General features: G+C 46.1%; 1 protein-coding gene across 2 annotated transcripts in view; it reads left to right on the top strand.

Moving 5' to 3' along the window:
* The first annotated feature begins 4,342 nt into the window (after positions 1–4,342).
* The window catches only part of Lima1 (LIM domain and actin binding 1), a 100,125-nt gene continuing 89,776 nt past the window's right edge, over positions 4,343–14,691 (top strand). For both annotated transcript variants that reach the window (XR_015623955.1, NM_001191615.3), the window contains 1 exon segment: positions 4,343–4,432. The gene's annotated coding sequence lies outside the window, so the exon portion shown is untranslated.

Genomic DNA, 14,691 nt, shown 5'->3' with positions numbered 1-14,691 from the left:
AAAAACAAGGTTAGCACACTTAGGGTCTTTCCTGGATCCTAGTACTATGAACCAGGGTTTTCGATGGATTAGGTCTTTGTTTTAGCAGTGTTAGGGCTTATGTGCTGGTTTTAAGGTCAAAGTGGTACCATTAGTATAGTATAAGTTGTACTATGGGCTGGGGGGGATATTACCAGTTATTATACAAGCACCATACAAATATAATTAATACAAATATAATTAAGTTAAAATATAATTAAATATAAAAAGTAAAATATATGAAATATGTAAAAGTATATACAATATAATTCAATATAAATATAAATAAAATATAAAATACAAATATAATTAAATATAATTAATACAAATATAATTAAGTTCACTTTCCAAATACCTATACTAACTTTCAGTTATTTGGTTGTTTCATTAAGGCAGGGTCTCACGTAGCCCTGGCATGCGTTACACTCGTGAGGTAGCCAAAAGTGGCCTATGATCCTTCCGCCTCCTGGGTGTTGAGATTACTGGCTTGTGCCACCATGACTGGCTTGGATTCTCACTATTAAAGCCACGTGCTTTTCAGTTTTCACAGACTGTTTTCATCTTCCTCCTCCTCCTCCTCGTCTCCATTTTGCCTAAGTGTCTGCAGAATAGTTTATGACCACATTGATCCAATCCAGTGTAGTGGTGTGAGCAGTGGGAGCTGCAGACAGTCCTCAGAGGCTGGTCAGGACCTCCGGTCTTCACTCAGGAACTTGTAGGTAAGCACAGAACGCACCTACCTTCCTTTGGGCTAATCTGACAGCTCTGGCTGTGCAGCATTGATTTTAGGAGCTGGTGTGGTCTATTTACCCTGAAATTCCAATGTGTGTGTGTGTGTGTATGAATTTAGTTCAGTGGTAGAGTGTTTGCCTAGCACACAGCATATGCCACCACACCTGTCCAAAAAATAATACAAAACAAAACAGTCTGATGCGGGGCTAATGTTAATCCCAGCACTTGGGGAAGCAAAGGTAGCTGGATCTCTGAGTTCGAGACCAGCCTGGTCAGGTCTATACAGAGAAACCCTTTCTTGGAAAACCAAAACTACCAAACAACAACTTGTTTTAATAACACTTTTTCCAATGATGTTTCGTCTACGAATAAGTGTTTGACTATTATTTGACTCAGCTAAGAAGATGAATGCTTCTCCCCCAAGAGAATACAGCTCAGATCTGGGTGTGGACGGGCGTCTTCATTTATGTTACTAAGAAGAGAGAAAGGACGTTAGGACTCATTCATCTATCAACGACAAAAGCACTCTGCAGTCACATGGGAGCTTACCAACACCGGCCCAGTTTCTTGTGCTTCTCGGAGCAATGGCCGCCTCAGCTGCCTTTCTGCTCAGCTCTGCTTCCTTGATCCTCTCTCCCAGCTGCTGCCCACTTCCATTCACTCAGCATGGAGTGGAGGGTGTGGCTCAGCTGGCTGTGTGCCTGCTGACACACGCAAAGCCCTGAGTTTGATCCCCAGCACTGCACAAACTACAGCCACCGGGTGTGACCATGCCTATCCTCCCAGTGTGGAAGCAGGGAGATCCAGCTACTCGGGGAAAGTCACGAGACCCTGTCTGTTAATAAATAAAGCTTTATTAAATCTCAGCCACGTCCATTCTCTATGTGTGGCCTGTGGTCACTTTTGCAGTGACAGATGAGTAACTGTTACAGAGGCCGTGTGTTAAGGGAAACCTACAATATTTCCTAGTTGACTGTTTTGTTTGTTTGGGGCACTGGCTCACCGTGTAGCCCAGGCTGGCTCAGAACTCAGGCCTGCTTCTGCCTCCCGAGCACTGAGATTATAGGAATTTATCACTACGACCTATTAGTAGTTGGCTTTTCCACACAAATCATTTGCTGGCTATCGGTCTAGAAAATTTGAAAAAGCAACACATGAAGACCTGCACATGGTGTGTGTGTGTGTGTGTGTGTGTGTGTGTGTGTGTACTGTGTGCATGTGTGTACCAGTGTAGAAGGCCTTGGCATACATGCAAAGGTCACTGGACGACTTGCAGCTATTGCTCCTGGGCTTCCACAGAGGCTTCCAAGGATGGCACCCAGGTTGCCAGGCTGGCACAGCAAGGGCTCTTAGCAGCTGAGCATCTCACTGGGCCAAATCCTGATTCTTAAGAATGGTTGTACTAAAAACTGGCTCATAACATCCTGATAGGGTAGCATTGGCGCTGCAAATCTAAGCCCCCTGTGGTGTTCTTCTACCTATACTTTCAAAAAGAGCCTTTGGGACCTAGCAGGTAAGCGGCTGGAAGAAGATTTAGAGCCAAAAACCCAACACAGGCTACATGTTGCTGCTGTTGATGGGGAGAATGAGTCCTCACTGGCTTGATCCTGTGTTTTCTATCGCAGGGGTTCCATCTACCACAGAAAGCACGTGTTGGCGTACGGTCCCATATTGGTATCACACACCCTTTAACATTCTCATCCATGCTGGGTTCTCGCACCCGTGAGGCCCTGGGGTCCACTACCAGCCTAGTGCATACAGTGCTGCTACATTTCTGTGTTGTCTGGCCATCTTATTTGCTTTTTGTTTTTTGACGGAGTCTTAGCCTCCTGAGTGCTGGTGTTTACAGGTGAGAGAGCGAGCCGGGGGCCTTGTACATGCTGGGCTAACCCTCTATCACTGAGTTATATTCTCAGTCTTTAGCTTATTCATGCTTGATGGTGTTCTTGCAAAACAAGCAGGCCATTAGCCTACGGTTATTTTTGTACCAGAGAGTCCTTCTAACCGATTAATTCTGAATCGAGACAGCCATTCACAGAGAGCCAGCCAGTCAATTGGTTATATAACTAGGGAGCTGCCGTGTGACTGTATCAAATAAAGCAAAGCCAGTATCATTACTTCCTGGTTCGGCTTATAAAGCTCATTTCCCAAGCCGTTTTAGCAGTTTGCTGATTTCCTATTCAAAAAGGAAACCTTTTAATGTTTGAATAAAGATAATTTGCCCAAAGTTTTTCTTCTTAAGTACATTAATCCAGAAATCAGTCTAGGTCAGAGTGATATTGAGTGATATGAGTGATATATGAGTGATATTCTGTTGTCGGTAAACTGCTCAACTCCTTAAAACTTGCTGGCTCATCAGCAGCTTTTTGTAGGTTTTTTTTGTTTTGTTCTTTTTGTGTCATTCTCACTCTGTAACACAGGACACCCACGGACTCAAGGCAACCGTCCTACCTCAGGTGCCAGGATGAAGGTCACATGTCATGTGCCTTTTGTCAGTGACCCCTTTAGGAGCTGTACGAATTTTTCAACCACAGTCCCTTATAATACTTATCAACACTCACATGAAAAGCCCAGAACCCCTTTCATTTGGTACTTCACTATCCCACACAGGAAAGGACACCATCAAAGGTCATCACGCAGAGAGGAATGGTGCTGGAGCAAGAATCTGAGGGCCAGATGGCCAAATGCTATGTGTCCTCATGGTCCCTTCAGCTCCTTGCATTCCTAGTGCAGAGACAGAAACCGCTCCTGCAGACACTATTGAGTCCACTCTAGGCTGTGTGCTATTACGCTTCTCTTAAAAAAGATTAAAGATAATTAAAAGATCTTTTTAAATGTATATACGTGTGTGAGTGTGTGATGTGTGATGTGTGTGTGTGTGCAGTTGCTCATGGAGGCCAAAAAATGGTGTCAGATCTCCAGGAGCTAGAGTCACAGGCAGTTGTGAGCCAACAGCTCAAAGATCACTTCAGCTACACAGTGAGTTCCAGGCTAATCTCTGCTTATATCTGATGACCCTCCTCTGTCTCAAAAGAAAATAAAGGGAAACCTCCAGTTGTTACAAAAAAAACAAAAAATAAAACAAACAAACAAAAAAAAAAAAACCACAGACCACAGCTCTTGGAGAACTTGGACATCACCTAGTCTTCTCTCTAATCCTATGCTTCCCTGAGGAACCTCAGGTCCACTATGGTGAAGTGATTTAACGTAGTCTGAGCCAGTTCTCTTTGGCAGCTCTTTGCAGCACCGGGCATGGCCTCTTGTAAAATACCTTTCCACAGAACTTACCCTGACAGCACCAGGAACTTCCCTGAAGTTTCACTTAGACCAAACTTCTGGGTGAGTCTCAGATCAAACTGCTGGTCAGAGAGAGATAGGGTGAGCCATAAAAGGGACCGCCAGGTTGGAGGCTGATACAGGAGCCACGCCTCCAGCAACACCGCGGCTGCTAGGGCTACGCTACGGTCACGAGTTGTACACGCCGCCGGGAGCGAGCACGTTCGCCCCAAGGCCGTGCGGGAGGCGGGAGGCGTGCGCGCCTCCGCGGCAGGGGGCGGGGCCCTGAGCAGGGCCGGGGCGGGGCCGCGGAGCTGTAGGTGCTGCAGCCCAGTTGCGACAGGTGCGCTGGGCAGAGCGCAGGACCGTGGCCGTGCAACGCGGAGCCCCGACGGCTTGTAAGCAGGTAAGCGCCTCCTCTCTCCTCGCCCCTCCGCAGCTTGTGTGCGCGCGGAGACCCTGGCTGCGCCCCTCACTCTCTCTGGGTATTTTGAGGCGATCAAGAGCAGGAGGCTCACTCCTTGGGGTCTACGTTGGAGGAGTCTCCCATGCTCCGCTCTCCCTTCTGGGAAGTCCGAGGGGCTGAGCCTTCGCTGCCCGGGCCTCTGGTCTCCCGCGGGATGGAGGGAAAGTGGCATTTCATCAAAAGTCCAAACTCCCTCTCAGGGAGGTAAGCCAGCAACTCTTTCCTTCTTCCACGCGGCCGTTCCTTCTCCAGTTTTTTGTTTTTTGTTTTTTTTTTTCCTCCTTTCCATTCCTCCAGATGAATTTTGGTTAAGACTTAACATCCTTCCGGACAGTTCCTACTTGCTATGTCCTTCCCAAATCGCTATGATGTGCTTGAGTTGGGACCCGCTGCTCACTCACATCCGTAGGTGTTAATATTAGGTAACTGTACACCCCCGGCCACACACACTAGAGGTTGAAGTTGTGGGTGCTAGGAGCGAACCATCTGGCACCCGTCCTAGCCTCCTTATTGGTGCTCACAACAATGAGTTTAGCTGATCCTGGTGAGAGATACTGATCTGCTATTGTCTTGCAACTAATTCTAGCTTTCAAAAATCTGCCTAATCCAAATGGTTCTGTTGACTTTACAAGTTAGCTAAAGACTCTGAGGTTCTCAGTTTTTAAGACGTTGCCACTTGGAGGACAGATCATCTTTTGCACGTAAGTGGGTAAGTGGGCTACTTTTTATCTACATAGTTACTGGTACAAATACACATTTCAGTTAGAGCCTTTGGTTGACCAGTCTTTTGGAAGTGCAAAAGTGTGCATGAAGTGTGATCATGTTTAGACAGCCTTCAAAAAAGCTACAACGTTAGCAGGAAACCCCCCCTCCCCTGTCATTGTCTACTTTTCTTCTCCTCCTCCTCCTCCTCCTCCTCCTCCTCCTCCTCCTCCTCCTCCTCCTTCTTCCTCTTCTTCCTCTTCCTCTTCCTCTTCTTCCTCTTCCTCTTCTTCCTCTTCCTCCTCCTCCTCCTCCTCCTTCTTCTCCTTCCTCTTCTTCCTCTTCCTCTTCTTCCTCTTCCTCTTCTTCCTCTTCCTCCTCCTCCTCCTCCTCCTCCTCCTCCTCCTCCTCCTCCTCCTCCTCTTCTTCTTCTTCTTCTTCTTCTTCTTCTTCTTCTTCTTCTTCTTCTTTCCCTCCTTCTTTCCCTCCTCTCCCTCCTCTTCCTTTTTCTCTTTTTCTTCTCTTCTTCCTCTTCCTCCTTCTGCTTCTTCAAAGAATTCCTGACTAGCCTGGAACTGTCCATCTAGACGAGGCTGGCCTAAATGTGGCTGCCTCTGCATCTCGAATGTTAGGATTGAAGGTGTGCTCCACTGTCCCTGGCCTTCGATATATTTTTTAGAAGTTACCATTTGTGTGATATGTGTGTGTGTGTGTGTGTGTGTGTGTGTGTGTGTGCGCGTGAATACCAGCCAGCGTGCCATGGCAGACATGTGGAGGTCAGAGGACAGCTTATAGGAGTTGGTTCTCTCTACCTTGGGATTTGAGGTTCAAACTCAGGTCCTCAGACTTGTGAAACAAACATTTTCATCTTCTGAGCCGCCTTGCCAGCTCAGAGAAGTTTCTTCTTCCTTTCTTTTGCTTTCTTACATTTATTTAGTGTGTGTGTGTGTGTGTGTGTGTGTGTGTGTGTGTGTGTGTGTGTGTACCATGGCGTGTGTGTAGGTCAGAAGAGAACTGTGGGGGTCTGTTCTTTTCTTTTACCATGTGGGCTCCAGGGATTGAACTCAAGGTGTCAGGCTCTGAGGCAAGCACTTTTTACCTGATAAGCCATCTTCGCAGCCTGGAAAAGGTTATCTCTTCTTCAAGGTGTGCATGCACCTATATGTGCATTGAAAGAATAATTATGTTAGGAATTCCAGAGGGGACATAATTTTTTTCAGTGACTTTTATGCCCATTCTTTTGTGGATTCCAAGTTCCAAGAGCTCCGTCCCTTAAACAGTCTACAACTAAATGGGTTAGGCAATACCACAAATACAACTTAGAGTATTGGTGAAATCGTTTGCTGTTATCGTTTTGGTATTTCTGCTCTCTCTGCACCCAGCCCCGAAAGCCTCCTTCTTGGGGGTATCAACCCCTGAGGCATGTGCATGCTAGGGAAGCAACCCGACTGCCGTAATCTTATACCACTCATTTCTTGCCTTGTCTTTGGTCAGTCAACTCTGTAGCCTTTTGAAAATGGGAGCAGACCCTGAATTCTCCAGCAGTTCCGTCAATGGTTGGTGGGGCAGTTCTCACCGTTAATGTGTTAGACTCAGAAGCAGAGTTATCAGGTAATCCCGATCTGTATGTAGAGTCTCTGGGCCGAGACAGTACGCTGTCACCCTGAGAAAACTAGTGCCATTTTGTAAAAATGACCTCATTGTCTGACTTTGTTTGACTTGGTACATTCAGGCTTTGTTCCCGACTCTAGTTAAAGGTGGGGCCAAGTTTCAACCTAATAATTCTAGGAAGAGGAGGCTCAGAAGTGAAAACAGCTCTATTAACAGTGGAGACACTGTTTGCTGCGGAGGTACTCTTCAGGTGCCTTGCTTTGACTCTGGGTGTAGCTCAGTGGTAGAGAGTGAGTTTAGCATGCGTGAGAGACTGTGTTCAATCCCCAGCACGTGCACACACAGAATATAGCATGCACACACAGAATAGGAAATATGTCTTGCCTTATGCCAATTAGGGGAAGAGGTCTGAGCCTTTGAGGATACTTTGGGAAGTTTGACGATCTGGTGATCTGAGGTGTATGGTCCCCGTCGAAAACACTTCATCTGACCGCAAGCTTTTTGTTGAGGTTTTGGGGTTTGGGAAGGGGGGGGATTCTGTCTCATAGAGCTCAAGCTAGCTTCAGATTGCTATGTAGCAGAGGCTAGACTTGAACTCCCACACCTCTTGCCTGCGTCCTTCAGAAAACCACACACTATAGGTGTACACCACCGTTCCCGACTGTTTAACTGGTTAGCAAGGCCCTAACAGACAAAGGGTGGACATGACATGGTCCCTCATAGGATCCGTCTTAGGTTTTCTTTTTTCTTTTCTTTTCTTTTCTTTTCTTTTCTTTTCTTTTCTTTTTCTTTTTCTTTTTTTCGGAGCTGAGGACTGAACCCAGGGCCTTGTACTTGCAAGGCAAGCGCTCTACCACTGAGCTAAATCCCCAACTCCCGTCTTAGGTTTTAAAATGAAGGCTTTGAGCTAATAGCGAGTGTGGTAGCTGTCTCACTGATTTGAGGGGTGGTACTGATGAGCACGTTTCTTTGATGTTGATTGTCTCGTTGCCTCTGTGCCCCGGGAAGTATTTCCTGATAGAAAGTTTTGTAGAGGTGTCGGGGTTTTTTTTGCATGTGTTATGTATTGTGAACATCTACAGATGTGCCAAATGTCATTTTAATTTTTCCGAGAGTTCCACCAGCCAACTGTAATCAGGTATAGTTAATTTTAAAATTCTGCCAGAGGTTTATCAAACACATACACACATAGGGAGAAATGTGAGTGTCGGAGATCACTAGGTATCTTTGCTAGAAATGACTACCACATATTGGGGGAAAATGTCATTATTTAAGTTGAAAATGAACCTAGCACTAGTGTGTGTATATGAGTGTGTATATGTATATGAGTGTGTGTTTGTATGTGTGTGTTGTGTGTGTATGTGTACATGAGTGTGTGTATGTGTGTGTATATGTGTGTGTATATAAGTGTGTGTATGTGTGTTTGTATATGTGTGTATGTATGTGTATATGAGTGTGTGTATGTATGTGTGTATGTTTGTATATGTGTATATGAGTGTGTGTGTTTGTATATGTGTGTATGTATATATGTGTATATGAGTATGTGTATGTATGTGTGTATGTGTGTATGTTTGTATATGTGTGTATGTGTGTATATGTGTATATGAGTGTGTGTATGTGTGTGTTTGTATATGTGTGTATGTATATATGTGTATATGAGTATGTGTATGTATGTGTGTATGTGTGTATGTTTGTATATGTGTGTATGTGTGTATATGTGTATATGAGTGTGTGTATGTGTGTGTTTGTATGTGTGTATCTATGTATGTGTATATGAGTGTGTGTATATATGTGTATGCGCACGCGCAAATGCATGTCATGGCATGCCCGTGGTTATCAGAGGACAACTTGTGGACATCATCTCTGCTCTTCCACAGCGTAGATCCCGAGGATTGGATAGGTCGCCTTGCTTGACGGCAGGAACATTTACCTCCTGAGGCATGAAGCTGGGCTACAGCTCCCAAGCGTTCTCCATTCCATATCACTACCGGATAGCTTTAGTCATAGATGGCTTTCATTTAATTGGAAGAGTGCTCATTCTACAGATAGGAAATGCTTGACACTGTCCCTAAGATAACTTATGCTAGAGGAGACTAACCTTTGGAAGGTCGCTGGGGTCTTTAACTGTGCTTTCTTTTTTTTTTTTTTTTTTTTTTTTTTCTTTTTTTTTTTTCGGAGCTGGGGACCGAACCCAGGGCCTTGCGCTTCCTAGGCAAGCGCTCTACCACTGAGCTAAATCCCCAACCCCTAACTGTGCTTTCTATAGGAAGGTAGAACACTCCATTGCAGACCATGCACAGGAACCTCAAGGTGTGGTTAAGTCACTTAACACAGACAGGCTCTTCAAGCTTTTGGTAACAAATTAGTGGCTTTACATAGTTTCTGCTTTATTACTGGGCTTGAGGTTCTTTGGTAAATGGTACCTTAAAGGGATCATTCTGATGTGTCTATGCTGTGGCTGGAGGTAAAGTTCTGAGATTCAAAAAACCTTTAGGATTTATGTTTATCTTTAACTCTGTGTGTGTGTGTGTGTGTGTGTGTGTGAGAGAGAGAGAGAGAGAGAGAGAGAGAGAGAGAGAGAGAGAGAGAGAGAGAGCGCACAAGCAGTTATTGCATGTGAATACAGGTGCCCAAAGAGGACAAAAGCATCAGGTCTCCCTGGATCTAGATTTACAGGATGTTTCAGGATGCCTGATGTGGGTACTGGGAATGGATCTTGGGGCCTCAGGAAGAGCTTAAGGGTCCTTAACCACTGAGCATCTCTCTACACTCAAATTATTAGTGATTGAATGAAGACTTCTTTTCACTAGAAGCAGGAGGTCTCACCCAACAACAGTCCATCAGCTAGCATGTTGCAATGATTTTCCATCATTTTAAAACATTTTGGTTTTTATGGGGCTGGAGAGATGGCTCAGCGGTTAAGAGCACCCGACTGCTCTTCCAGAGGTCATGAGTTCAATTCCCAGCAACCACATGGTGGCTCACAACCATCTGTAAAGAGATCCGATGCCCTCTTCTGGTGTGTCTGAAGACAGCTACAGTGTACTTATATATAATAAATAAATAAATCTTAAAAAAAAAAACATTTTGGGGGGCTGTTCTGTCCTCCACACTGGGTAATGGCAGCTGCATAGCATCTGACTCACGTGCACACGCTACTTTTTAAAAGGTATGAGTTGTTCATCATTTTATAGGTAAAATCGTGCCGCCTGCCTGACTGGTGGTGGCCCATAACCTTTAATCCCAGCACTCAGAGGCAGGTGGATCTCAGTGAGTTCCAGAACAGAGGGGGCAACATAGAGAAACTGTGTCTAGAAGCCCCCTCCAGAAGGACCTTATTTGGCAGCCCTTTTATATCCTGCAGTGAGGGACAGGTGACACTGTTTCCCCCAAGATGAAGAGGCTCCTGTGCGGGCTCAGCTCCGTGGTTCCTCCTAACGGTTGCCTAAGCTTCAGGCCTGTACCTTCTAGGTTTAGAACACAGTCGGTCCAGAAAGGTTATTCCAGAACGGGCATAAATGAATTTGAAAACACGCAAAGTCTTTTTTTTAAGTGACCTCTCCAAACATGGGGGTGAACCTCTTGCCTATAGTAAGAATCTTCCCCTTGTATTCTTCACAGGCTTGAGTGTCGTAAATAAAATCTCTCAGGCTGTAAGTTTAGTGTAAGCAGAGGACAGTTTCATAGTTTGGGTGCAAGGGCTGGCTCAGGCTCCAAACCCAGCCCCTCCCCCAGAGTTAAGTATCCATACCATCCAGGAGGGAAACAGTAGGAATCAGCTTCAGCTTTGGCACCCCACAGCTCAGTGAAACCTCCTTCTGTAACTTTTTCTGTACTGGGGGATCAAGACTAGGGTCTTGAGCGAGCCCTGCAAGCTCTTGACCACTCAGCTGTGGCCCTAATCCCCCATATTCTTCAAAATCTGAAACGTAAGCCTGTCTGTGTGGACATGCTATCCTGAGACTTCTCTCTAATGCCCTGTCACTGTCTTCCTTGCTACAACTTAGCAGTAGTAACAGTACTATTAACAACAATAACATTGTTTTTAAATGTTGAGACTGGGTCTCATATAGCCCAGGCTGGCCTTGAACTCCTGATTCTCCTGCTTCTACCTCCCAAGTGCTGAGACTGAAGTCATGTGCCAGTAGGTTCAGCTTAGCGGATGCTTAACGCCCTGTGCCAAGCAAGCCTTGGTGGCATAGATTTGTGTTCCTAACTCCTCCAGACACTGAGGCAGATGGATTGCAAGTTCAGGGCAATCCTTAGCTACAATGTGCATACAAGGCTAGCCTGGACAACTTACTAAGTCTCAGATAATAAGTAAAAGGGGGCTGGTGGGACAGCTCAGTAGGTAAAAGTGCATTCCACTCAGGCCTTGTTTCAGTTAAGATCACCATTGCTGCGATGAAACACCACGACCAGAATCAAGCCGGGGAGGGGTTTATTCGGCTTACACTGCCACAACACAGCTCTTCATCACGGAAGGAACGACAGGGACTCATCAGGGCTTTCTCACCTGCAGTGGTGTGAGCACCTGGCATTTGCGTCTTTGCAAACATCAATCAGATATTCCTTTTTAAGTTTTGCTAACTTGATAGGCACTTGAAGGCAGTTGACTTCATTTGTATTTGTTCACTTTTAATGAAATTGAGTCACGCACTGTATGCTCGGCTGGCCTAGAGTGATGCACCCCGCCCCAGCTGCTGGGATTACAGAATGTATCACCTGGCTTTCTTGTCTTTAATGTCCAGTCCCTGAGCATTTGTCACACTCTCATCTCCATTTCTCTTTCAGTGACTTGCCTTTCGGTCAGTCTACTCATTTTTGTTTGGTCTTCAGGGCTAAGGGTTTTTGCTTCTTTCATTTATTTGGAGTCTGAGGAGGACATGGGGAAAAGATGGGCTCCCCCACCAGAATGAATGAGTGGGTTGAAAAAAGTGGAAAGTGGGGGCTGGAGAGATGGCTCAGTGGGTAAGAGCACTGTCTGATCTTCCAGAGGTCCTGAGTTCAAATCCCAGCAACCACATGGTGGCTCACAGCCATCTGTAGTGGGATCTGATGCCCTCATCTAGTGTGTACTTATATAGAATAAATAAATAAATCTTTAAAAAATAAAAAGTGGAAAGTGTTAGAATCAGGGCTGTGGTGTGGACAGAGCTGGGGACCCGCCCAGTAGGTGATTGTGGACAAGTCACTCATTGACCAGTCTCTATAAAGGGTTGGGCTCTTGATCCCAAAGTCCGACCTGTAAGACTACAGTTAGCTAGACGTTCTGGAGTCACTTCTAGTCCTGTCCCACCCTGCTCCCCATTCCAGATTCCCTAGGGAAGGTCGGATGCAGTAAAGACAGTTTCCTCTTGAGTCAGTCTTCATGGAACCCTAGGATAAATGCTTTAGCCTTTTAACTCTCAGGACTGCAGAAGTTAAAGTAAAAACCGGTGCAGTAATCCCGTAGAATGACCCTTGGGAAGCTCGTGGAATAAGCTAGAAGAGCCCCAGAGCCCCGCTGGCCTATCCTGTGTGATGGCTATGAACCAGGTCTCACCCCGACAGGAGGATTGATGTTGCTGTGTCAAGTTATTGGACAATGCCTGCTGGCCAAACAGAAGCTGTTCCTAGTTTTTACTCTGTGATTTGTAGAAGCTCACTTATAAAGTGTTACTCTTTGATCTGATCACGACTGCTTACGCCTGGAACTCCTGCATTTGACTGAGACAAGGAGGATCGTAAGTTCAAGGACAGCCAGGGCTATAAGAAGAACTTATCTCAAAAAATAAGAAAGAAACTTAAAAAAAAGATACATAAGATAAATATTCATTTTTATTTCCCTCTTAATTTTATTTTTTTAAATCTGTTTTAATTGTTTGTGTATGTGTGCAAGTATGCCACAGTGCACACATGGAGGTCAACTTTCTTTTCTGTTTTTCAAGACAGGGTTTCTCTGTGTAGCCCTGGCTATCCTGGAATTCACACTGTAGACCAGGCTGGCCTCAAACCCAGAGATCCAGCATTGTCCTCCTCCCAAGTGCTGGGATTAAAGGTGTGCACCACTACTGCCTGGCCAGACGATGACTTTCAAAAGTGAGGTGTCCTTTCTCTCCTGTGGGAGCCAGCTGGGGTTGTCAGGCACCGTGCAGAGCCATTGAGCCATCCTACCAGTCTTAGGGTTCTAGTTTTTTATTTAATGTGAATGTATGTGTGTCTGTGTATGAGCCCAAGGAAGCCTGAGACGAATCGGCTCCCTGAGGCTGGCGCTGCCTGATGTGGGTGCTGAGACTTGAACTCTGGTCCTCTGCAAGAACAGTGTGTGCTCCTAACCACTGATCCATTTTTCCAGCCCCCTAGTCTGATATTCCTGAGACAAGATCTTACTGGGCCTTGAACTCGCTGAGTGTGTATGTAGCCCAGCAGCAATCGTGGGTCTCATCGGGTCTTCATTTATTTAACTGTTTATTTTTGCCAGAGCCTTTGAACAGTCCTCTAAGGGACATCAGGCTTCCCCCTTTCAGTCCAGCAGGGTTGCCACAAGAACAAACAAAAAGGTCAAAAGGTGGATTTTTCAAAATATGGCTTCCCAGATCGCCTGCGTGCACACTGCCTTGGCGTGGTCAAATGCGGGTTCTCGGGTCCCACCTAGACCTCTGGGGGATCTGCGGGAATGTGACGTTGAATGGTTCTTCTAGAGTTGTGTAGACACTCCAGGGAGCCAATACCCAAGGATACTGTCTAAATCTCAGTACGTGTCCTTCAAGATGCCCCCAGCGTGTTTCTCCAGCCTTATCTCTCCACACTACCCGCCCACCTGGCACCGCCACGCCAAGTGATTCATTGTTTCCTGGACCCGCCCGGTTCCCTTCCTGCCTCCGTGCCTCTTCGGTTCCCACAGCCTCCAACTGCCCCCACCCCATTCCTGATGAACCCCCGTTTCTTAAGGATCCAAATAAAACGTGACTTAAAAAAAAAAAAAAAAAAAGTCCTAAACAGGCATATTCTAGCATTGGCTTTTGAGTCAGTGTCTGTGGTTTTATTTTTGCTTCATTCCTCGCCTTGCCACTTGCCGGAATTATTGCTTCCTTGAAAGATTACAAGGGCTCTTACGGAGGAGGCTTTCTGTTTCGTTGTAGCTATAAGGCACAGTGAGTAATCACAGTATATGAAATATATCTTATCTTGCATCCGTAGTGTTATATAGCAGTTAAAGTCCTCTCCCGACTGCTTGTAAGTTCACCGTGAACCCGGCCGCCACTGCCTCTTAGTCAGCTCTTAGCTCACTCTCCAGCAATTTTATTCCTGCCTCAGGGCCTTTGCCTAGAACATTCTCCTCATCTTATCCCCTGGCTGGTTGCCTGTATCCTCCCCCTCGTTCTGCATTCCGCTCAAATGTCATTCATTTGAGCTTTCTGGAGCAGCGCTGGAGCCTCTGTCCCCTTCTCCCCAGTACCCCGATTACCCTTAGTGGGCCGCCCGCCCCAGTCACATCCTTCATTTGTCCGGATTCCCCAGCAGCATGGAAGTTTCCTGAGAAGAGAGACCTTGCCTTTCATTGTGGGTTCTTAGCCGCAGACCCTGCCCAGTGTGGTGAGAGCTCAGTAAATATTTGCTGAGCGAATGAATAAGCAGTGAAGATAGACCTCGCGTTTTAACCAGTCTTGTGTGGGTTTGCAGCCCAAAGGGGTGTGGCACTGTCTTTTAAATGGACAACAGCCCGAGGAGCTACATGTGGGTTCACATCAGGTGGCACCCTCTGAGGATTTCTGGAGGACAAAGGGGACAGTGGCAGCTGGGATTTGGTTCCATCGGTGCAGATTTCCCAGGTGATCCCAGGATCAGGACACTGGTCTGCTGCCACCATGTGCGCCTGCGCGTCTGCGCGTCTGTGCTTCTGC

The sequence above is a fragment of the Rattus norvegicus genome, chromosome 7, assembly GCF_021556685.1.
Source record: "Rattus norvegicus strain SHRSP/BbbUtx chromosome 7, alternate assembly SHRSP_T2T, whole genome shotgun sequence".
Lineage (NCBI taxonomy): Eukaryota > Metazoa > Chordata > Mammalia > Rodentia > Muridae > Rattus > Rattus norvegicus.
This window is presented reverse-complemented; position numbering and strand designations above follow the sequence as displayed.